Here is a 23,462-nt window from a genome sequence, read left to right on the forward strand (position 1 = left end):
ACTTCCCTAAACTGTTAAGTATCTGAAAACAAACAGCTTTATAAATAGTACATTTCAATAACCCCATTATCCTGCTCTTAATTTCTCATTATTGGGTAAGAACAGCACCCACCTTTATATCACATCTCCTACAACAGCCTCTACTGAAATTTGCTCGGAGGGAGACAGAACACCCTTGGGAAGCACTTGGTGGATAGTGGTTATCTATCATCTGGTGACTTGCCTAGAAAATGAAGTCCTGCTCAGAGTACTTATTTCTAGCTGTGGATATACCCATGCCTGGTATCTTCTTCCCACCTTTTATTATCCTACATAATGCAAGCAGACAGTATATACATATAAGAGGGTACTGGAATGCTGGAGACATGGCTCAACAGTTAAGAGCACTGATTGCTCTTCCAGAGGTCCTGAGTTCAAATTCCAGCAACCACATGGTGGCTCACAACCATCTATAATGGAATCTGGTGTCCAAAGACACAGTTTACTCATATAAAGTAAGAAATTATTTTTTAAAAAAAGAGGGCAGTGGATTGGTGACACAATCTGTGCCATGCAGGACATTTATTTTAATGCAAAATAGGAGACTGGCTTCTTGAAGGACAGGGACAAATGAGAAACTGAAAGTCGGGCATACCACCAGAATCAAGATGACATGCTCTAAAGTCTCAAAAGTAGAACGGCAAAACTGAGCTGTGACTGAATGCCCAGAAGCTGCTCAGATGCCTAGTCACCATCCTTAAAGCATTCAGATAGCAGGGGCTCTGATCTCAGGACCAGGAGACTGAATTAGAGAAAGAGGTTCGGGGCAGGGGTGGGCGGGTGCTTATTCTGGGCAAGAGGGGTTGGGGAGACCAGGTGCCAAGAACACTTTCTTTTCTCAAGAGCCCTGAGAACACATCTAAGAAAAGACATTTTGTATTCACACAATTGTCATGAAGACACTACTAAATTCGGACAAACAAAATGGAAATGCATGTAATCTTTCTAGAAGAGTAATTTACAGAAAATTTTCAAATATACACTTTTTGATCTAGTGGTCTTATTCCTAGAGATGAAAGAGAAAATCTGAAAACCACAACCAAAAATAAAAATTATGGTAGACTTACATGGTACTTTAAGTACTTACTTTTTGAAATGTTAATTTGTGTAGTAATTTGGTAAAACAGAAGAAACTAGCCAGGCTTTGTTGGTACGCAGCAGTAATCCCAATAATTAGGAGGCAAAAGCAGGGCTGACCATGGATTTCAGAAGAATCCAGGATTACAGAGGGCATTTGTCTCAAAAACAAAAACTCAACCAGATCAAGTGCTCAACAATCAGAGCTTTAGACCACACAAGAGATGGCCAGAACCTACATAAAGGAGAATGAAGAACCAGGTCTAAAAAGTTGTCCTGACTTCCACTTGTGCACCAACAGTCATATATTCTCACAATTATAAAGGTCAAGTAGAGTACCGACCATGTGCGAGGCCCTAGAAACCCACTCCTAATTGAGGGCCCAATTCAACTTTGTTATAAAAGTATAGAGAAAATATGAAAAGAAATAAGGGTAGGATTAAAAAATAAAATTGGGAGGTAGCTTTTTTCAAAACAGGGTCTCTCTGTAGCCCTCAGAGACCCACCTATCTAGGCCTCCCAAGTACTAGGACTAAAGGCAGGAGTGCACTACCACCGCCCAGCAAAGAACTTTCAACTTTAAAAGACATCTTAAACTTAACTTTCTAAATTCTCTATATGGCCACACATTACTAATGTTCAAATAAAATAAAAAATAATGTGGTGTGGTGTGGTGGTGCACACCTTTAATTACAACACTTAGAAGACAGTCAAGTAGATCGATATTAGGAGGCTAGCAGGGTCTACACAGTAAGACAAATGTCCACAAAAAAAGTGAAATAAAGGATAAATCAAAGCTGTAGCAGTTGCAGCCCAGGAGCAAGTACCTTCCTAGCTTCTGTGAAGCCCTAAGTTCCATATTCCCTTGGGCGTGTGGGAGTTGAAGAAAGAGGTATGTCTACACTGTTCTAAATCTGACACTAGGCTCTCTCATCAATTTATGCAGGATAAGATACATTCTGTGATTTACCCTGGGAGATGCACATACAGTTTTTATTAAGATTGACATGCTGTTTAGACTGAGAGAAAAAAAAAAAGTACCTTCAAAAATAAAAGCTGCCAGGCATGCTGGCACACACCTTTAATCCCAGCACTCAGGAGACAGAGGCAGGACTTCAAGGCCAGCCTGGTCTACAAAGGGTGTCCAGAACAGCCAGGTCTACAGAGAAACCCTGTCTTAAAACATGAATAAATGAATGAATGAATGAATGAATGAGTAGATGGGCAGTGGTGGCACAGGCATCATCCCAGCATTTGGGAGGCTAAGGCAGGCAGATCTCTGTGGGTTTGAAGCCAGCCTGAACTGAGTTCCAGGACTGCCAGGGTTATACAGAGAAATCTTGTCTTGAAAAACCAAAACAGCAAAAAATAAAAAAAATAAGAAAAACCAACAATTTACCTTTACAAGAAAAGCAATAGAGGGCCTAAAGAAAGCCAGCTCAACAGTTAAGAGCACTTGCTGATCTTACAGAGAACCGCGGTTTAGTCCCCAGCACCCACACACAGATACATACAGGTAAAGCACACATACACACAAGTCTTTTTTACATACTTCACACACAGGCAGAACACACATATGCCCAAATAACTTTTTTAAAAATACAAAATTTAGAGTTTGAGGTAGTGGTGCTCAACTTTATTTAACCCCAGCACTCAAAAGCAGAGGCAGACAGATCTGTGTCTTGACAATCAGAAATAACTAGTCTGAAGAAACAAAACTAAAAAAGGGTAAATTTTGGCCACTTCTTCCAGACTTTCACCTATACACTCGTAACAAACTGATGTATAAGCACTTACATTCTTGGATTTCCCAATGATATAAGCACTAGAAAGACAACTGATCTCTGCAGGGCTAGAAACACAGCTCAGAGATGGTACAGTGCTTGCCTAACATGTGCAAAGCCTAATCTACAATCTCCAGCACTATATAAATGATGGTGGTGCATACTTGTAATTCCAGCATTCAAGTAGAAGCAGGAGGACTCTAAATTCAAGGTCAACCTTGGCTACGTGAGACCCAGTTAGTTGTCTCAAACAACCCCCTCACTGGGGGGGGGGGGGGGGGAACCACCAAAACAGTCTCTGTACATCTTCAAAATGATAAAAAAAAATTACCATATGACTTATCAAATCACTCCTAAATATTTGGCCCATAAAAATCAATCCATGTTCACATAAATACTTATACACTAACATTTTTCTTTATAAACAGGGCCTCAAAATGGTCATCAACTCTCTACCCTGTCTCTGACTCCCCTGAGGCACCACTCCTGACCTTGTACAGAAGTGTCTATAAGCAGCACTATTCCCTCTTCCCCAAGCCCATCATTTTATCCATAAGACTGAATAAATAAGACAGTCTGTGGTGGTGCGCTTTTAATCCTAGCACTTGGCTGAGAGGCAGGTAGGTCTCTGACTTGAAGTCAAAACGGTCTGCACTGCTAGTTTCAGGATAGTCAAGGCTATACAGAGAAACCCAAAAACAAAGAACTGAATAAACAGAAAGTAGCACATGCTATGAAAGAAAATAAAGCACAGACTGATGATGAATGAACAATCTAAAAGCATACTTAATGAAAGAAGCCAGCGAGTAAAGGTTAAAGTGCCCGAAAAGGCCATGTACAGAACAGATTAGTTTCTAGGGGAGGTTAAGAGTAGCTGTCATATCATGGTTTCTTTGTGGGGAGACTACAATTGATTACAGTGAAGGAGGCACAATTCTGTGACCATACTCAAATTCAGCAAATTTTATGTGAAATTTTGTGTGAATCATGCATCTCAAAGTTATTCTTTAAAATGAAAAAAGACGTTTGATAAAAATTTTACAGGTGTCAATCTCAGATTACACAAAATTTATACTCACACTTGGAATACGAAAATTAAGTCATTGTAGAAACTATCTTTTATCACATACACAGTAAAAGCTAAAGGATGAATTACAAAAATTGATGCTTACACATGAGATCAATAATAAAAACAATATGTTCAACATTTTTTAAAGTAGCCAATATTTTACTAACAACATGAAAGTTTCCTTTAAAAAAAAAAAAAAGCAGCAGGGCAGTTGGTGGTGCATATCTTTTTATCTTGGCACTGGGGAGGCAGAAGCCGGTTGATCTCTGAGTCTGAGGCCAGCCTGGACTACACAAACTAATTCTAGTACAAAGAAGCCCTGTCTCGGGAGAAAAAAAAAAGACAGACAAGAAAAAATGTTGCCCATACATATTTAGTCCCCATTTCATCTCCCTTTTAAAATCCTTTATGCAGGTCAGGGTTGAAACAGCCCACACCTACTCACCACACTGCAAACTGCTAAGTAGGAAAGTCAAAGCAGCACACTTAAGCAATGGTGTAACACACTGCTCTTCAATGTTATTACCATAGTGAAAACTCACGTATCTTATAAATCACAGTATTGTTTTCATGTACTTGCATTTAGTTTTATGCATGGCAAATTCTTATCCAATTAAGATGCTCTTTTAGGTACCGAAGTACACAATACAGAATAAGAAAAGCCAAACCAACCCCTCTCTTGTGGAGCTAAATTCTGATTAAAGAAAAGCCTGCTACATGTGCAGACCACATGTATTAAGTGAAATAGCAACAGCAACAAGAGTTTTTTCTCACAATTCTCACTTTGCAAATGTAGTTTTTTTTTTCTTACTAGAACAATAAAAACCACAAAGACTTATCAGATACCACTAGCAAGGGTTTTTGTTTGGTTGGTTGGTTTTTCAAGACAGTCTCTCCACATAGCCCTGGCTGTCCAGCAATTTGCACTATAGATCAGGCTGGCCTCAACCTCAAAAGATTCCCTGCCTCCAGAGTACTTGGGATTAAAGGCCGGTGTCACCACACCCAGCTCCATTAGCAATTTTCAATGGCAAACATTCTTTCTTGATCTCAGAATCAGTAGGTGGCCCAGGCTACCTTAGAACTGGGGATCCTCCTGCCTCAGAGATTACAGGGCTGTGACACCATGCCCTTGTTTCCAACCAATATTGTCACTCTCACAAGTTCATTCAAACTTAAGACAGCACAATTTTAACTTTTATTTTGCATGTGTGTATGTTGTGCATGCATGGGCCAAAGGAAGTCATAAGACAGTGTCAGTTCCCCAAGAGCTGAAGTTACAAACCATTCATTGTAAACCACCACTATAGGTCCTCTGGAAGAGCAGCTGAGCCATCTTTCCAAACTCTAAACATCAAAATACTTTATAACCACACAAACCATGACAGTGGGTTATCAGAAAGACTGCCCCAAATGGCTTTTCTTTAAAAACAACTCCAGGCAGGAGATTGTGGCTCCCAGCACTTGGGAGGCTGAGACAGGAACACTGCCAAGTTTGTGGACAGCCTGGACTCAACCTTGTCTCAAAAAACTCCAGTGACTAGAGAAGGCATGTCTGTAACTGCTGTTCTTGCTGAGGACCCAGGTTATGGTCTTCACATTCTCATGGTTATTCACAACCATCTGTAAGTCTGGTTCAGGGGCATCTGAGGCCCTTTTCTGGTTTCCAAGGGCAGAATGTATGTGGTGCACAAATACTAACAAAAATAATTTCCGATCTACAAAATTTCTAACTCTCAAGTCACCCAACAGCCTGGATTGTGTAACTTGGAAATACTGCCTCCTTTCGTATCTCCAAAAGGGAAAGTGTAATTTGGTACAAAGATCACAAAAATTGGCTCAAAAAGATTATCTTTTGGAAACAAAGTCTAAATTCCTTTAAACAATTCAATAATTTAGTGGAAATTTTACTAAGTGATCTAAAGTTCTCCAGCAATCCTTTGATAAAATTCCTCCCTTGCAGCCTTCCAAACTAGACAGACACATTCAGAACATCCAAACTGTCCCAGCCACTTTTGTATCCTAGCTTTCTTTCATCAGTAGGCAAAATCCCTTATCTTTAACAATTTGCATGTGCAGAAGGCTAGCAAAATAAAAGGTTTATTTCCAGTTAAGACTAATGCCACTTAAAAAGATTTACTTTAGCTCGAGTCCTTAAATACTTTATCATCCACCAAAGATATATCGAACAATTCTGCAACAGTATATTCTGTAATAGATTTGGGGCTTTTCCTTCTAGATTTGATCAACTGAAAGTATCTGACAGCGTTACCTTATCCAACTTTCCTGGTTGAAGCTTTGGGGAGAAACGGGTTGGTTACCTATAAATGCCCTTCATGGAGACTCCATTCCCCATCCAAATTAAAGTGAAAACAAAAAAATGTTCTTGTAAATTATTGCAAAGCCCATAAAACAACAGAGTTCCATCTAAAGACTTTTTGAAATTGAAAACACATTCACAATTCCTTTTCGTTGTTGTGCATGATATTCATTACAGCTTCCAAGTCTACCAGTTCCAGGAACTAACAATATAGGAAAGTGGACATCTCCAGTCATAAAAACTTTCCAACTTTTCATTATAGCATTGAGGAGCACATTGGCTTAGAGTACATGCAAGTTGGATTTTAGTAGCCAAGAACGAGTAATACCTTTGATGGTTAGTAAAGACATTTCAATCCTCAAGAGGACTGCTGCTAAAGATCACTAGCGTCCAACATACACACACACACAGAGGAGATAATCCCACCAGATTTCGAAAAGCATAAACAAGTAAACAAGCCTACTAAGATACTTTAAAAAAAAAAAACAACTTGTCTTGAGTAACAGAGAGGTCAGCCACAGAGCAGAAGCACATGACTCATCCACCGGCCTGAGCAAAAGTATTCACACTGTCCACTACACCAACGTGGGATTTCCCATCTCCAACCCAGCTCCGCCTTGGGGGCATCTCGTTTAAGTGTTATTTCCGTGTTTGTGTGTGGAGGGGGTCATTTTGCTGAATCACAACTCCCCAACATCCCCACCCTAGACTGACACACTCCTGCAAATAAAAAGTCATTGCAAGGAACGCCAGCAAGCAGAGACCCTTCAAAACAAAGCACCCAAAGAGTGGGCTTCCAGGATGGGAGTGGGTGGGTCATGAGGGACTCCTGGTCCTTCGTCACCCTTCCTGTCCCCTGGGTCCCGCCTGGAGCAGGCGTGCCGTGGAAGCCCTCTCCCTGTGGACAAGACCTTCTACCCCTTTCTAGGCAGAGCTCCAGGGACAGCCGGAAAGGTGAGACTATGGAAGCGGGAACTCGCTATCCCAGCACTGGCAGGAGTACCCAGCTGACGGAAGGAGAGCGCGCCGGGGCACAACGCGCAGAGGCGGCCCGCCCCAATGGGGAACCGCAACCAGAGAGACCAGCAGTACCCACGGCCAGCATCCCAGGCCCGGACTTACATGGGACCGGCGCGCACCGCAGATCCCGCGGCAGCAGCTTCCTCCTCCTCCTCCTCCTCCTCACTTGACAAAATGGCGGCGGCAGGAAGTGCCGGGAGCTTGGCCCGCCCCCCGCCCGCCCCCGGCCTCCCGTTCCGCCGCCCAGCGCGCCCGCGCCCCCGGTCCCGTTCCCTGCTGCCGCCCGCGCCAAGAGGGACAGCGGCGGCCGCAACCGCCCAAGTACGAAGTCCACGAGCCCACCAGGCCGCCGCCGCACCAACGGCGCGGGCGGCCCTGGCAGAGCGCGAGCAGCAAGCAGGCTCCAGGCCCAAGAAACTGCGGCCTCCCCACCCCCGCGCCGCGCCGATGGCGTAGGTGGTGGCGCACCGGCCCCATTACGCAATGCAGGTTACGCGGGCCGCGCCGTGGGGGCCCCCGGCAGCCCGCCTCGCGGCCGCGAAGGACACCGGTCCTCACCTGAGACGCTAGGCCGCACGCCGCCGCACGCTGTCCCGGACGCCTGCGCCAAGCCGGGGCCCGTCCACCGCGCCCGCTGCGCCGCTGCGCTCACAGGCCCCGCTCGCCCGCGGGCACCGCCGGCAGCCGCCGCCGCCGCCGCAGCCGCCGCCACTGCTTCGGTTCCTCGGCTGCGGGAGAGCAGAACAAACAGCCCTGCCGCCGCCGCCAGCGCACTGATGTCACCACGCACGCTGCGCGCGCGTCCCCGCGTCATCGCCGCCGCCCGGCGTGCGCGTCCCACCGGTCCTCCCTGATCCAGGGAGCTTCGCCAGAGCCGGCGGCAGTTGTAGAGGTGAGGATGGGAGACTGGCTCCCCCGACTGGGAGTTTGGGGGACCCTTGGAATACAATCGAGGGTCTCTGAGATGAGGCTGTGTACTCCACAAACTGAGAGAAGATCAGACAAGAGTCTGCTGGGCCACCAGAAGACTGAGAGAGCTTTTCGGAGGAAACCTTGCAGATGAGCGGGGATCACACGGAAGAACGAGGAGAAAAGATTTTAAGCCTCAAACAGGCATCCAAAGATTTAAGTGATGGGATGAGAAACTCAAAAGATGGAGAAGAAGACCTCAAAGACGGGTGATGCAGGACATTAAGGCCAGTGGTTAGTGGTGCTTGCAGAGTGAAAATACAGACGTTTCACTACATCCACTACTCTCAACTTACGGAATCAATTTAAGGAAGATATTCATTGTATCAGTATATCTGAAATAAGGGAATAAGCCAGCAGGGATTTTTTTTTTTTTTTTTTCGGAGCTGGATCTTAAGAATTCTTAACCTTCTTGCCTCAGCCTTCCAAGTAATGAGATTACATGTGTTCACCACCACACCCAGGCCTTCTTGGCTGGCCTCTGTAGAAGATCTGAGGATTGATCAATACTGATCTCTAAGCCTAGGGCACTCTCCTTCTTGTCCTCCAGATTAACTTTAATTCTTGAAGACTTAAGTCAGCTCTCAGCATACTCTGAACTAGCTAGGTATGTGACCCCTTGAGGGATTGCAAAACATCCCAGCCTGGAATACAGAAGATCTTTGAGTTTTTTTTTTTTTTTTTTTTTTTTTTTTTTTTTTTTGAGACAATGTTTTTTTTTTTGAGACAATGTTTCTCTCTATATCCCTGACTGTCCTAAAACGTGCTTTGTAAATGAGGCTGGTCTTGAACTCAGAGACCTATATCTTGCCTCTTGAGTACTGGGATTAAAGGTATGCACTACCACTGCCCAGCAAAGAAATTAAATGTTTTTAAGGTTCTCCTCACAAAATATATATGTCTCCGAAGTAGGCTGAGGCAGAAGGATCATAGGTTGGGAGGCAGATTGTCAGTAAATCAAGTGGCTGATGAGATGGCTCCAGTGTATCTATGTACTGGCACTTGTTGCCATTTCTGGCCACCTGAATTCAGTCCCTGGAACTGGCCCTCTGACCTCCTAACATAAATAAAAGCAAAGCAAGAAGGAACAAAAATATTCCCTGCCATTGTTTTCCTCAAAAGTAAATCATCGGTAGGTTCTAAGACAAGTAAAAATTAAAATTTACCTTTGACTATGATAATAATGAGATGTGATTAAACAAGAAGTAAAGAAATTTTAACATTTGTTAAAGCCTCCAACTTTGGGTTGCAGACCATTGAGACTGTCAAAATATCTTCTAATTTTGCATGTTAGTTCCAAAAGATGCTCAAAAGAAGGAAATTACAAATAAGGCTGTTTAGGCACAGGAGCAGCCCAAGCTTTCACGCTTGATAGTATCCCTGACACATGGTGGAAGGTGAGAAACAACTCTTGAGAGTTGGCCCTGACCTTCACAGGCTTGTTAGACTACATACAAATGGATACATGTAATAGCTTTTGAAATTAAAAAAATAGTCTGGCATAATGGTGCATGTCTTTAATCCCAGCACTTGGGAGGCAGAAACATCCAGATCTTTTTGATTTCCAGGCCATCCCAGTCCACATAGGGAGTATCAGGCCAGGCAGGGCTATATACTGCGACCTTTTCTCAAGACTGGTGTTTTGTGTGTGTGTGTGTGTGTGTGTTTGTCCATTTGAGACTGTCTCTCTGTAGAGCTGACCTTCCTGGCACTCACTATGTAGACTAGCTGGCCTTACCGTGTAGTTCCACCTGCCTCTGCCTCATCAGTTATGGGATAAAAAGGCCTTTACACCACAAGACTAGGCTTAGTATGCTACCCCACCCCTCCCCAGGGTAAAAATAAGATGCTACTGAGAGATACAAAATGGCAATTTATACCCTGGTGGTGGCGATGCCTGCCTCTAATCCCAACACCCTGGAGGTAGGGGCAGGCATCTTTGAGTTCGAGGCCAGCCTGGTGTACAGAGAAAATAAATGCTAGGATAGTCAGGACTATGCAGGAAAACCCTGTATGAAAAAAAAAAAAAAGCAACTTGTAAAGGAATATAGCAAGTCCTAGGGTGAAATGCTCTGAAGAAGGTTTTCATTTGTTTGATGTGTTTGCTTGTTTCTCTGGAGACCAGGTTTCTCTGTGGCCCAGGCTGTCTCTGGAGACCAGGCTAGGCTCCAACTCGGAGATCTCTGCCTTGCAGTTTCATTTTGTGAGTCATACTTCATCTTAGAAATTCAATGCAGCCAGAAGAGACACAATAGCTCTTGAGGCAGTATCTCAAAACTCCTTTGGCAAACAATGTTCCCTTCCTTCTGTTTTTGTTTTTTTTTTAAGCACAGGTGGAGATTCTAAAGATTGATTGATTGATTATAAGTACACTGTAGCTGTCTTCAGACACACCAGAAGAGGACATCAGATCCCGTTACAAATGGTTGTGAGCCACCATGTGGTTGCTGGGATTTGAACTCAGGACCTCTGGAAGAGCAGTCAGTGCTCTTAACCACTGAGCCATCTCTCCGGACCCCTTCTGTTTTCTGAAAGACTACTGAACTAGTTTTAAGTGTGTATGACTGTGTACTGGAGGCAAGTATACACAAGTCCACCAGACCAGAGGACAGCCAATAGGAGGAGTCCGTTCCCTCGACCATGAGTATCTTGGTTGAGCCATCTCAAACTCCTTACACTATTTATTTAAATCTGAAGTACTAGTGATTGAACCCAAAGTCTTGAACAAGTCAGGCCAGTTTCTACCACTGAAATATTCTCCCCAACTGCACAATATTTAAAGTTTTATTTATTTTTGGTTATTCATGTTATTTATTTTGGTTTGATGTATATCCCAGGCTGGTCTTAATATACTAACAGCAGTCCTCCTGCCTCAGCCTCCTTAATGCTGGGATTACATTAAGATGTGTACCATCATCTTTGTACCTTTGCCATTACTGTAGTGTTTCTAATATCGAAACCCACAACAGATCACTGAAAATATTAAAGACTAGCAGACAGCAGTGGTGCGCACCTTTAATCCCACCCAGCACTCGGGAGGGGAGGTGGGAGTAGGTAGATCTCTGTAAGTTTCAGGCCAACCTGGTCTACAGAGTTCCGGGGCAGCCAGGGCTACAGGACGATCTTGAACTTCTTATCCTGCTGCCTCCATATCACCAGTTCTGAGATTAAAGTGTGAGCCAACACGCCTGGTGATACGCAGTGCTGGGGGTCCAATGGGGGGCTTCATAACTGCAAGGCAAGCTTCTGTCAACGGAGCCTCACACAGACAATTCTAATGACTGGTTTTATATAAGGTACTCACTTTTAGTAAATGTAATAAATCCATTTAATTGAGCAATACAAAATAATAAATTGGAAAGATAAGTGTCTTTGTGCCTTGTTCCCTGCTTATTTCCATCACAATAAACACTGTTACTAATTTTAAAAATTATTTAATTTTACTTATCATCTTTTGTGTTTATGGGTATTTGGCCTGCACGTATGTCTGTGTACCACATACATGCTTGTGCCACATACGCCAGAAGAGGGGGGTGGATCCTCTTAACAAGGGAGTTACAGATAGCTGTGAGCCAGCATGTGGGTGCTGGGAATCAAACCCAGGTCCTCTCTAAGAGCACCTGGTTCTCTTAATCACTGAGCATGCATTTCTAACCCCTAATGTTGCTACATTGGTAATTACTTTTTATCCTGTGCTGTATCTAAGGCTAGTAACCCCATGTGCCCATTGAGTGCTTAAAATGAAGCTGCCCTGAACCAAGAGTTGTAAATGTAAACTGCGTACTTGATTGAAAGCATTTTAGTTGATGGCTAGATGGATGGCTTAGTAGTCAATAGCACTGTTGCTCTTGCAGAGGACCTGGGTTCAGTTCTTAGCTTTCGCACTGTGGTTCACAACTGTCAGTAACTAGTTCCAGAGACTCCAATACATTCTCACTTCTGTCAGTACCAGTCACACATGTGGTACACATACATATAGGCAAAACATAAATCTTGGTGATTTTTAAATTTTCAAAATTGATGTTTGAATTTCACCTGTAAAAATATAACATACATCATTCACTTTTATATTGATTACGTGTTGAAATAATTTTGATATATAACGGGCTCTACAAAATACAATATTTAAGGGACTGTGAGATTGCTCAGCTGGTCAAGGTGCTTTCCACTGAGCTCGGCCTGATCTGTGACTGCATGAGACGTGAAGCCCTTATCTCAGGTAGGAACCGACGCAAACAAGGCAAGGCTATTACCAAAGTCTAACAGTTAACCATGAGTTTCTTGAGGAAATTGTAACAACACCTGATTTCAATTCTATTCTAGGCATTTAACCAAGTGATAGAGCAAAGAACTCCTGCAAGCTGTACAATAATGTCCGTACTCATACACTAAATAAATGTAAAGAATATTGCACTTAATTCTGTGCCTTGTCTAAAGTGACTACGAGAAAATAAGCATATTTATTGTATTATATTTCTTTTTCCAAGGACCTCACACATTAACATTAAGCTTACCTCAACCTCTTGCATTATATTTCCACTGAACAAGGCTGCTCTAGGTAAGAGAGAAGCTAGTTATATGCAAACATGCAGGTATGCTAGTTGATGTATCTTCCTCAATTGTTCTCTACCTTAAAGTAAACACTTTTCCCTCAGAGACATCTCCCCAGGCCTAGGCTGTTTTATTTTTTTGTTTGCAGGGTGGAATTGGTTTGGTTTTTGGTTTTCCAGAGATGAGTTTCCTTGTGTAGCCTGGGTTGTCCCTGCTCTTTAGAGCAGGCTGACCTTGAACTCAGATATTTGCCTGCTATTGTCTCCTGAATGCTGTGATTAAAGGTGTCCCAGCCAGGCCTAGGGTTTATTCGTATTTGTATGTCATCATATGCTTACCAATGCAGGTGCTCAAATGAGCTAGAGGAGGGCATCAGATCCCCTGGAGCTGGGGATAACAGGCGGTTGTGAGATCTGCCATAAGGATTCTGGGACCTAAATGCAGGTACTCTGCAAGAAGAGTTTTGGAGTTACAGGTGTAACTGTCAATCATCATACCTGGGACTTGGGAACTGAACCCAGTCTTCTGGAAGATTAGCAAGAGCTCTTAAATGCTGAGCCATCTGTCCAGTCTCCCTCCCCTATCAACATTTTCAGTTTTCTTCTGTTGTTGCTGTGGTTATATGCATTGGTGGTTTGCCTGCAAGTAATTCTGTATGAGGGGGTAAGATCATGGAGCTGCAGACAGTTGTGAGCTGGGAATTGGTTGCTGGGAATTGAACCCAGGTCCTCCAGAAGAGCCGTCAGTGTGCTTTTAACCGCTGAGCCAAGTCTTTGTCCCCTCATTTTCTTTTGAGATGAGGTCTTTCCACATAACTGTCCTAGAACTCACTCTGTAGACCAGGGTGGCCTCAATTCATAAGAGATCTGCCAGCCTCTGCCTCTTGAGTGCTGGATAAAGGTGTGCACCCTGAATTCCTGACCCTCCTGCTCTGCTGGGATATGGGACATGCTGGAGATGGGAGCCAACCAAAGCTTTGTTTTTATCTGGTTGGTTTTGGGTTTGAATGAGTTTCTTTACGGAGCCTTGGCAGTCCTGAACTTGCTCTGTAGGCTGCAGACTGGCCTGGAACTCAGATTCATCTACCTCTGCCTCCTAAGTGCTGGGATTAAACACGTGTGCCACCACCACCTGGCTCCATCCAAGTTTTTTGTGCTCACTCAGATTATAGGCATTTATATATTTTCAAGTATATTCTTTTTTTTTAAGATTTATTTATTTATGTGAGTGCACTGTAGCTGTCTTCAGACACTCTAGAAGAGGGCATCAGATCCCATTACAGATGGTTGTGAGCCACCCATGTGGTTGCTGGGAATTGAACTCAGGACCTCTGGAAGAGCAGTCAGTGCTCTTAACCGCTGAGCCATCTCTCCAGCCCCTTTCAAGTATATTCTTGCTTTTGAGCTGGAGAGGGAAAAATGGATTGTTGTTGTTTTTGCTGAGTCAGGGTTACCTATAGCCCAGGCTAGTCTCCAACAACCTGTGTAACGGAGGCTGACCCGAAACTACTGATCTTCCTGTCTCTAATACCCAAATGCTAAGATTACAGGTTTATGCCACCACACCTTGGCTTTCAAGTGTTTTTTTTTTTTTTATTAAAAACTTATCTGAGACTGGGCATAGTGTCGCACACCTTTAATCCCAGTATTTGAGAGGCAGAGGCAAGGGGATCTCTGGGAGTTCAAGATTATATGGTGTATGGTGGACATAGTAAACATCAGGACAACCAAGGCTGTGTAGAAAGTTCCTGTCTCAACTGCCCCACCACCCAGACAAAATAACTCCTATACTTTTTTTTTTTAATTATCAGATTGTGGGTATAACTTGGCAATAGAGTACTTGGCTAACATATCCCAGGCCCTGTGTTTGAGTCTGGAAACACAAGGTGCATACCTTTAATTCCAACATTTGGGAGGCAGAGGCAGGCAGATCTCTGTGCTTTTGAGGCTAGCCTGGTCTATAGAGTGAGTACCAGGACAACTGTGTAGAAAGACTGTGACCCAGCAAAATAACAATGACAAAGCATTCCTCCCACTCCAGCTCAAAAGCAAGAGAATACCTGAAAATGTATAACGTCTGTGATTGGTAGAGTGTTTGTCTAGCATGCACAAAGCCCTGGCTTCTGTCCCCAGCATCTCATGCCTAGAATCTGAGGAGATACTGTGAGGCTCTTGGCCAGGCAATCTAGGGACAAGTTGCAGTTGCCCTCCTCCCTGGAACTTTCCAGAATACCCAAGAATGTTGTGAGGCTCTTAGCTAAGTCAAGTTGCCCCTTCTCTGAGACTTCCTCAAAACACCCAGTTCTGAGAAACAAAACAAGGACATAATTTACTGGCTGACAGCCACAAGGTCTCATAGGAAAGTCCAAAATATGCATCATCATCAGCCTAAATCCCCTCATCCAGTGAATCCAAGGGTCACTGTAACCCACCAATGAGACGCCAGCACCTCATACTGTTGCTGAAATCTGCCCTCAGAACTATATAAAAATTGTGTACTTTGAAAGCTCGGGGTCGTCTCTGTCCCGTTTGTCCAACGACCCCAGTGCACTGGACCTATAAGAATTAAACCTCTTGCTTATTGCATCGCTCTCAGCCTATCTGTGTCTCTGTGGGAATAGACACCCCGGTCGTTGGGCCACGAGGGTCCAACAGTACAAAGCCCTGACTGGAGCTGGGCAGTGGTAGCACAGGATTTTAATCCCAGAGCTTGGAAGGCAGAGTCTACATGTAACATTTGGTAATGATTTCTTGAAGTCAAAGATGCATGCACAAATACAGTTTGAGTGCTTTTGAAAAAACTAAGTGCTTTTGCTATTAGAACCTGGCCACAATATTATCACACACTAGAACTTTCACACACAGTTTAGAAGCCAGATCTCCTGATTCCTTAAAGACTGGTAGAGCATAGGAGGTGACAAAAAACAAGCCACCTAGGTAATTTTAGGCTTGGTGGATGAACTACCTTTATTTCTCTTTGCTGTGATTAAAAATAAAACAAAATCAACCTGGAAAGAGCAGTTCACTTTGGCTCCTGGTTTGAGTTTATAGCCTTTTCCTGTGGAGGTGTAAATAAACACCTCACCCCAGTTAGGGCACCAGTAACAGACAGAACAAGCTAATAACCTCACCTAAGTCCAGTTGAGCAAACCACTGAGTTAGTTGGACTCATTTGCAGAACGTGACTGACCCTGAAGAAGCTGTGTCATTGAAGACTCTCACCCCAGTGGATGGTGACTTTCCTATAGATGGAGTCCATCATTCAGCCTTCCAAGTTCCATGCACGCTGTCTGTCAAGCTCAAGACCACATAAAACTCAGGAGAGTTACAGCTGAAGGTGTGTAGAATAGAGTGTGACTATGGCATAGAAGAATATAAATAGGAAAGTGTATAGGTATATGATATATAAACATAATATATACCATTTTCTTTTTCTTTTTTTAATTTATGGACTGGAGAGATAGCACGCAGTTAAGATTAAGAGCACTGGCTGCTTCTTCCAGAGGGTTTTTTTTTTTTTTTTTTTTTTTTTGGTTTGGTGAGGTTTGGTTTCATTTTTCAAGATAAGGTTTCTCTGTGTAGCCTTGGCCGTCCTGAAACCCACTCTATAGTCTAGGCTTGCCTTGAACTCACAGAGGTGAGCCTGTTGGTTGCAGGTTAAAGATGTTCGCCGCTGCTCCCCAGCTCTTCCAGAGGTCTTGAGTTCAATTACCCGTTTGTCAGATTAAACCATCTAACTGTAGTCCCATGGGCTCCCATTGGTCTGTTGCTACTTATTGTAATGCTAAATTCTCTATCCCAAGGTCAAGTTGGGATGCAGCCTAGACAACCGTCTCGCATACAAGTTTTTGTTGTGCAAACCTTACTCCTTAACTTAAAACTATTGGCTGAATAAAATGGCTACAGCCAATTACTGAAGAGAATAAAGGTAGGCGGAGTTTTCAGTTCCCTGGTTAGGGGCTGTAGGTAGAGAGGGATGTCTGTGAGCAGTGCAAAGGAGAGGAAGCCGCTATGATAGGAGAGGGACCATGAGCACATGGCCAGGAGAAACAGCAAGTATTTGGGGTACACCACTGGGGAAGTAGCCAATCCAGCAGTTCGAAAAGTAGATTAGGGGCAAAGCCAAATAAAATAGCCATAGTCTGAGTCTCATTCATTTGTAAACTAGAAAGCCACTGCATTCTCTCATCTATCCTGATTACAGTCTGTGGAGTTACTAATGTGTTTGCTGGGACATGAACCCCAGCCCTCTGCAAAAGTGCTCTTAAACACAGAGCCATTCTTCCAGCTTCAGCTTCTTAAAACTCTGTTGAGTGTGTGCGTGTGCACACACACAGTGCCTACAGAGCCCAAGAGTGTCAGAACCCTCTGTGTCTGGAGCTATAGGCGGTTGTCGGCCACTTGACTGGAAGCTGAACTTGGTTCTCTCCATGAGCAGCGAGTGCTCTCGAACCACTGGGCCTCTGGTGAGCCAGTCTCCAGCCCCTCCCCTTTTCTGTGAAAGAGTTTCTGTCCCTGATCGTTTGCAAGGACTCACAGCTACTCTGATGAAAGCAGCACTGGTCATTATCATAGGCCAAAATCATTCTGTAATAATTTTGAGAAAACCAAGCCAAATGCTAGTACTTGTTACAATTTCTTTAAATCTATTGATATTTGAGTGATCTACCTGCATGTCAGAATGTGGGTGCTGGGAACTGAACTCAGGACCTCTGGAAGAGCCAGTGTTCTTAACCACTGAGCCGTCTCCCCAGCTCCTTACCTCACATTCTTCTTTCTCGGTCAACACCTGACGTGAAACTATGGGGATGGTGTCACTCATCTCAGGGTACGTCTTCCTTCCTCAACAAGACCGCTCTGGAAGCATCTCACCATCTAGAGGTGGCTTCTACAGTTATAATTTAAACCAGTCAAGTCCAGTGAGGATTCAACACAGCAGTGAACTATAAGATCTCTAAAATACTGCCAGCCCTTATAACCAGCTTTACCATAAAGGCAGCCATACAAAACACCTAGACAAACAAGCGCGACTATGTTCTAGTGGAGTTTTAGAGACAGGTAGATCGGGGTGCCAGGCCCAGTCATGGTGGCACATGATTTTGATCTCGGCACTTAATAGGCAGAGGCAGGCAGATTTGGGGGAGTTTGAGTCCAGCCCGGTCTGTATAGCAAGTTCTAGGCTAGTCAGGGCTACAAAGTGAGTCTGAAAAAATAAAAGGAAATAAAATTAACAGACATAGTAGCACATGCCTTTAATCTCAGCACTCAGAAGGCAGAGGCACGAAGGTTAACGTGAGTTCGAAGCCAGGCTGGTCTTTATATTGACAGTTCCAGGACAGTCAGTCACGACTACATAGAAAAAAACTTCTCCCTCCCCAATAAAATAATAATAATAAAATCATGAATCGGGAAATAATTTTATTCTTTTTAACTTGTTTTATACGTGCATGTATGTACATGCTCATGTGTATGTAGATGTACTTGTTTTGGGGTAGAAAGATGCTCATGCCATACATGTGTGCATGTGGAGGACAGAGAAAAATTTGAGGGCCACTATGCCCAACCTTTCATTCAGTTTCTGGGGATCGAATTCAGAGCCCCACATTATAGAGCAGTTTCCTGACTGTGCTAGTCCCTTCAGCCCCTCAACATTTTTTTTCCTCTTCTGAGATAGGATCTCACTGTGTAGACCAAGCTGTCCTTGTACACACAGACATACTTTCGGGAGTGAGTTCTCCCTGGGTATCAAACTCAGTCAGGCTTGGTTACAAGCTCCTTTACCCACGGAGCCCTCTTACCCAACAGTTTTGAGGTGGTTTTGTGTGTGCATTACTAGAGAACAAATGACTGGAGCCTTGTACCTAGGCAAGCACTCTCCCGCTCAGCTACACCCAAGTCTCAGTGCTGGAGAGACATTTCACAGTTAACAGCTCTTACTGTTCTTGCAGAGGACCCCAGTTCAGTTCTTAGCACCCATGCCTGGTGGGACTCAGTGAGGGCATCTTGAGATTCAGGCTATATCACCTGAAACTCTAGCTGCAGGGCATCCCACACCTATTGCTTATGAGTACTTCCCCTCACACACACATAATTAAATAAACTTTTTATTTTTTCAGACAGGGTTTCTCTGTGTAACCTTAACTGTCCTAAAACTTGCTTTGTAGACCAGGCTGGCCTGAAACATGCAGAGATCCCCCTGCTTCTGCTTCCTGAGTGCTGGGATTAATCGTGTGTGCCACCGCCATCTGGCCCTTGAAAACACATTTGACAAACAGTTGTGTGAAAAATATTTTTGTGTGAAGGTAGATTTCTTATGTTGACACAAAGCAGCTTCCACCCCAAACAGAGTGAATCAGAGTTGGCCCAGGAATAGATTCAGATCGCCTCAAATGATGATTACATGAACTTTTTATAGTTGCACAATAGAACAAAGTCATCAGCCGGGCATGCTAGCATGTTTCTGGAATCCCAGCATTTGAGAGAAAAAGGCAGAACTGTGAGTTCAAAATCATTTTCTGACATGTATCAAGAATAAGACAGAAAGAAAAAAAAAAGATTTACCTAACAGTAAAAAGTATTTTATGTCATATACTGTGGTGAGTAAAATATATATATATATATGTATATATATATATATATATATATATATATATATGTATATATATATACATATATATGTTTAAAATGAAAATATTTGGGTAAGGGGAGATGGCTCCGCAGTTAAGAGCACTGACCTCTCTCCCAGAGGACCCTGGTTCCATTCTCAGCACCCATACAGCAGCTCACAAACTGTAACTCCAGTTCCAGGGGATCTGACACCCTTACACAGACATACGTGATATGCACAGAGACATACATGCAAAACACCAATGCATGTAAAATAATTTTTAAAATTACTAAGGTATTTGAAATAAATAATTTTGGTCCCTAGCAGGCAAGTCAGGTGACTTACAACTGTTAGTATCTGAAGCTTCTGGCCTCTAGAGGCACTGGCACACACATAAAAGTCTTTTTGGGAACTTTCAGCTAGCCTTAGTGGCACATCCCTTCAATTTCAGCACTCAGGAGGCAAAGGCATAGTAAGTTCCAGAACAATCAAAGCTACATAATAATAATCTGTGTCAAGAAAGAAAAGGGCTGGAGAGATGGCTCAGTGGTTAGAGCACTGATCGCTCTTCCAGAGGTCCTGAGTTCAAATCCCAGCAACCACATGGTGGCTCACAACCATCTGTAATGAGATCTGATGCCCTCTTCTGGTGTGTCTGAAGACAGCCACAGTGTACTCGTATATAATAAATCTAAAAAGAAAAGAAAGGAAAGTTTTATTCCAGATTAAAGCCTCAGCACCACTAAATTAAAAAAAAAATAGTTTTAAAGTTTGAAATTTAAAATGAAACACTTTGGAAGAAGCCCGAGGGTCAAAGGACAAAGGACCAGAAGACATATCATACATTGCTATTTATCTATTACAACCACTTTATTTAAAAGAAAAAAAAAAGGAGAAAAAATTAGCTTTACCCTGATGGCATTGAGATTCTGTGTCCCTAGAACTCCATTTGCCCAGCTTGCTGGGACGCTTAAGGTTTGAACAAGGCTCACACTAGCGGTGGTCATGAAAACCTACCCTGTCCTCAGCCCGACGTTGCCAGCGGGTTCTTCAATGGTGCTGTACCGCTGAACAACCACATAAACAGCCGGAGCGGTTCTACTCGAGAGGAAGCCAAAGAGAGAAGGCGTGTGCTCATCTTTTCCTGTAGATGTCTAAAGCAGACAAAGTAGATGGAATTTTCTAGAGCAGTGCAGGGCAGCTTACAAGCATCAGTAGTTCCAATTCAAGGGGACCTAATGACCTCTTCTGGCTTCTGTGGGCACCAGACACAAACAAACGCACACACATACATAGATGTGTATATATAACTTGCCTGTGTCACCAAACCTGGAAAAATTAAGAGAGTCGTGGCACACATCTTTAAACCCAGCATTAAGGAGACAGAGGCCAGCTGATCTTACAGTTCTAGGTCAGCTTGGTCTATAAAGAGATATTTCCAAGACAGCCTCGGCTACACAGGGAAAGCCTGCTCAGAAAGCCAAAACCCCAAATTGAAAATGATCACAAATCAAACTGAAACAACAAAGGGAAGCCACCGGGGATTTTCTCCAGTTGTTTTCCTCCGGGGTAGATGCAGATTCTTACTGTATCGCTCTGAAGGGCTTTGGTGTCACCCTGTCGTCTCACCATGCCAAGTGCTGGGAACGTAAGCATGTGCTACCACGTGTGGCTTAGGAGGTGTCACTGCTCTGAGACAAAGGAAAAGAAACACTGGAGGACCTGAGAACATCCACGCCATTCATTGTCCTTTAATCGTGATGGCCGGTGGAAATTGACTAAGTGTGAGCTATTGTTGCCTTTTAAATCGTTGTCTTTTGCTGTTTGTTTGTTTTTGAGGCAGGTTCTCACTGTGTAGCCCTAGCTAACCTGGAACCTGCTGTGCACTAGACTGGCTTGGAATTTACAGAGCCTCACCTGCCTCTGGCTCCTGAGTGATGGGATTAAAGGCGTGTATCACCACGGCTGGTTCTGTTGTTGTTGTTTTGATTTGTAGGGATTTAAATTTTTTAAAGATTCATTTATTTATTTTATTTATACGAGTACACTGTCACTGTCTTCAGACACACCAGAAGAGGGCATCGGATCCCATTACAGATGGTTGTGAGCCACCATGTGGTTGCTGGGAATTGAACTCAGGACCTCTGGAAGAGCGGTCAGTGCTCTTAACCTCTGAGCCATCTCTCTAACCTGGAATTTAATTGTATTTGTGGGTGTATGAGCATATACATCAGCGTGCTTGTGTGTGAGTGTCCATCAACACCAGGAGACTACAAAGCTGGACTTACAGTATTTGTGAGCCATCCAGTGTGGGTGCTGGGAACCCAACTCCAGTTCTCATTTTAGAGCAACCAGTGCTCTTAACTACTGAGCCATCACGCAAGCCCCTGGTCTGGGGTTTTCCTGCAGGCTATCAGCCCTTCTGGGCTTTGTTTGCTGATTTTATTTACTTTTATTTTATGTATTATGAATGTTTCTCTAAATTCATTTATGCACCACATGCATGCAGTACCCAGAAAGGCCAGAAGAGGGCATCAGATTTCCCCACAATCCCCAAACTAGAATTGTAGATTGCTATGAATTGACGTGTGGGTGCCGGGAATTGAACTTTGTAGGGATCCTTTCTACACTCATTCCTTAGGTTCGCCTATTTCCTGTGTCATATTTCAACATTTTAGTTTGTTGAGACCAGGTATCGCCATTGTTGCCCAGATTAGCCTAGGGATGCACTGCTATGTCTAGTATATTTATTTCCTTTTTAAGCATTCCATTTTGCCTGTTTGGTGTGTTCCAGGGTGCGGGGTCCACATGCTGAGACATGCGGGTGGCAGTCAAAGGGCAGCTTTCAGGAGTCGGTTTGCTTCCTGCACCAGATGTCTCCCAGGGACAGAGCTCAGGTCTTGGGTGGCCAGTGCCTTCACTCCTCGAGCCATGTCATCAGCTCACAGTGGATTGATTGCTGAGAACGGAACGGACAGTCGGTAAATGAGCTGTTAAGGATGCACACACAAATCACTTTAATATCTGTTAACACCAGGGGGCTCGATTCCCCAATAAAGACACAGGCGAACAGGAAACGCACCTCAGAGACAGAAACAGACATTACCTCAGAGTAAAAGGCTAGAAAATTTTTTTCCAAGCACATGGTCCCAAGAAACAAGCTGAAGTAGCCATTCTAATATCAAATAAAATAGACTTTCAACCAAAAGTTATCAAGAAAGATAACGACGGGTACTTCATACGCATCAAAGGAAAAATCGACCAAGATGAACGCTCAATTCTGAACATCTGTGCTCCAAATGCACGGGTACCCACATTCATAAAAGAAACTTTACTAAAGCTCAAAACATACATTGCACCACACACAAAGATAGTGGGAGACTTCAACACCCCACTCTTTCTTTTCTCTTTTCAAACAGTTTTATATAAACAGGTCCTTTAGCAAGTACACGCATAGATAGAGCATCCAGTTCTGAGTGTGACAGAGTCTCTACCCTTCTCCTTTGGGAAGCGGATTCCAGCTTGCTCATCCTGCACACCTGTGCAGTCAGCTTCTCAAGCAGAGTCTGGATGCCTCTGCTGGTGCTTTGGGGTTTTTATTTCCCCCCAAGGTAGAAATCAGGGTTTTCAGTCCAGCTTTGACTTTGTTTACAACTTCCTGGTCACAACTCTGAAGAAGGCTGGAGAGAATAATGGCTCCTCGGGTGATGCTGGCCCAGGACTTGAGGTTCTCCACACCAACACGCTCTACAAGGGTCTTTGCCGGACAACCTTCTTCTCCATTTTCTTTCATCTTCTTATCCTGCTCTATTAACCGTTTGAGAACTAGGTGTCCTGCAGAACGCTCAGCATCATGCTCTTCGTCCTTGCCACCGGGACACAGCTCTGCTGCTGCCAGACTGGCGATGGAATCCACAGCAGGCTGAACGTCTCCAGTAGCAGATCCCAGGATGGCAGTCACCAGCACACACGCAGACATATCCAGCACCAGCTCTTGAGTGTGTCCTTGCAGGTAGCTCAGCGGATC

At 43.8% G+C, this 23,462-nt stretch overlaps 1 protein-coding gene across 4 annotated transcripts in view; it reads right to left on the bottom strand.

The window, feature by feature from the left end:
• Nucleotides 1-8,072, bottom strand: part of BRD4 (bromodomain containing 4) — a gene marked incomplete at its 3' end in the record, with an annotated part of 73,747 nt that extends 65,675 nt beyond the window's left edge. For 3 of the 4 annotated variants that reach the window (XM_080935794.1, XM_080935792.1, XM_080935795.1), the window contains exon 1: nucleotides 7,868-8,072. Of the gene's footprint in view, nucleotides 1-7,411; nucleotides 7,454-7,867 lie in introns of those variants that run through there. The other variant, XM_080935793.1, reaches the window with a different exon arrangement.
• Between the last annotated feature and the right edge of the window lie 15,390 nt (nucleotides 8,073-23,462).

The sequence above is a fragment of the Micromys minutus genome (genome assembly GCF_963924665.1).
Source record: "Micromys minutus genome assembly, chromosome: 22".
NCBI classification, from domain to species: domain Eukaryota; kingdom Metazoa; phylum Chordata; class Mammalia; order Rodentia; family Muridae; genus Micromys; species Micromys minutus.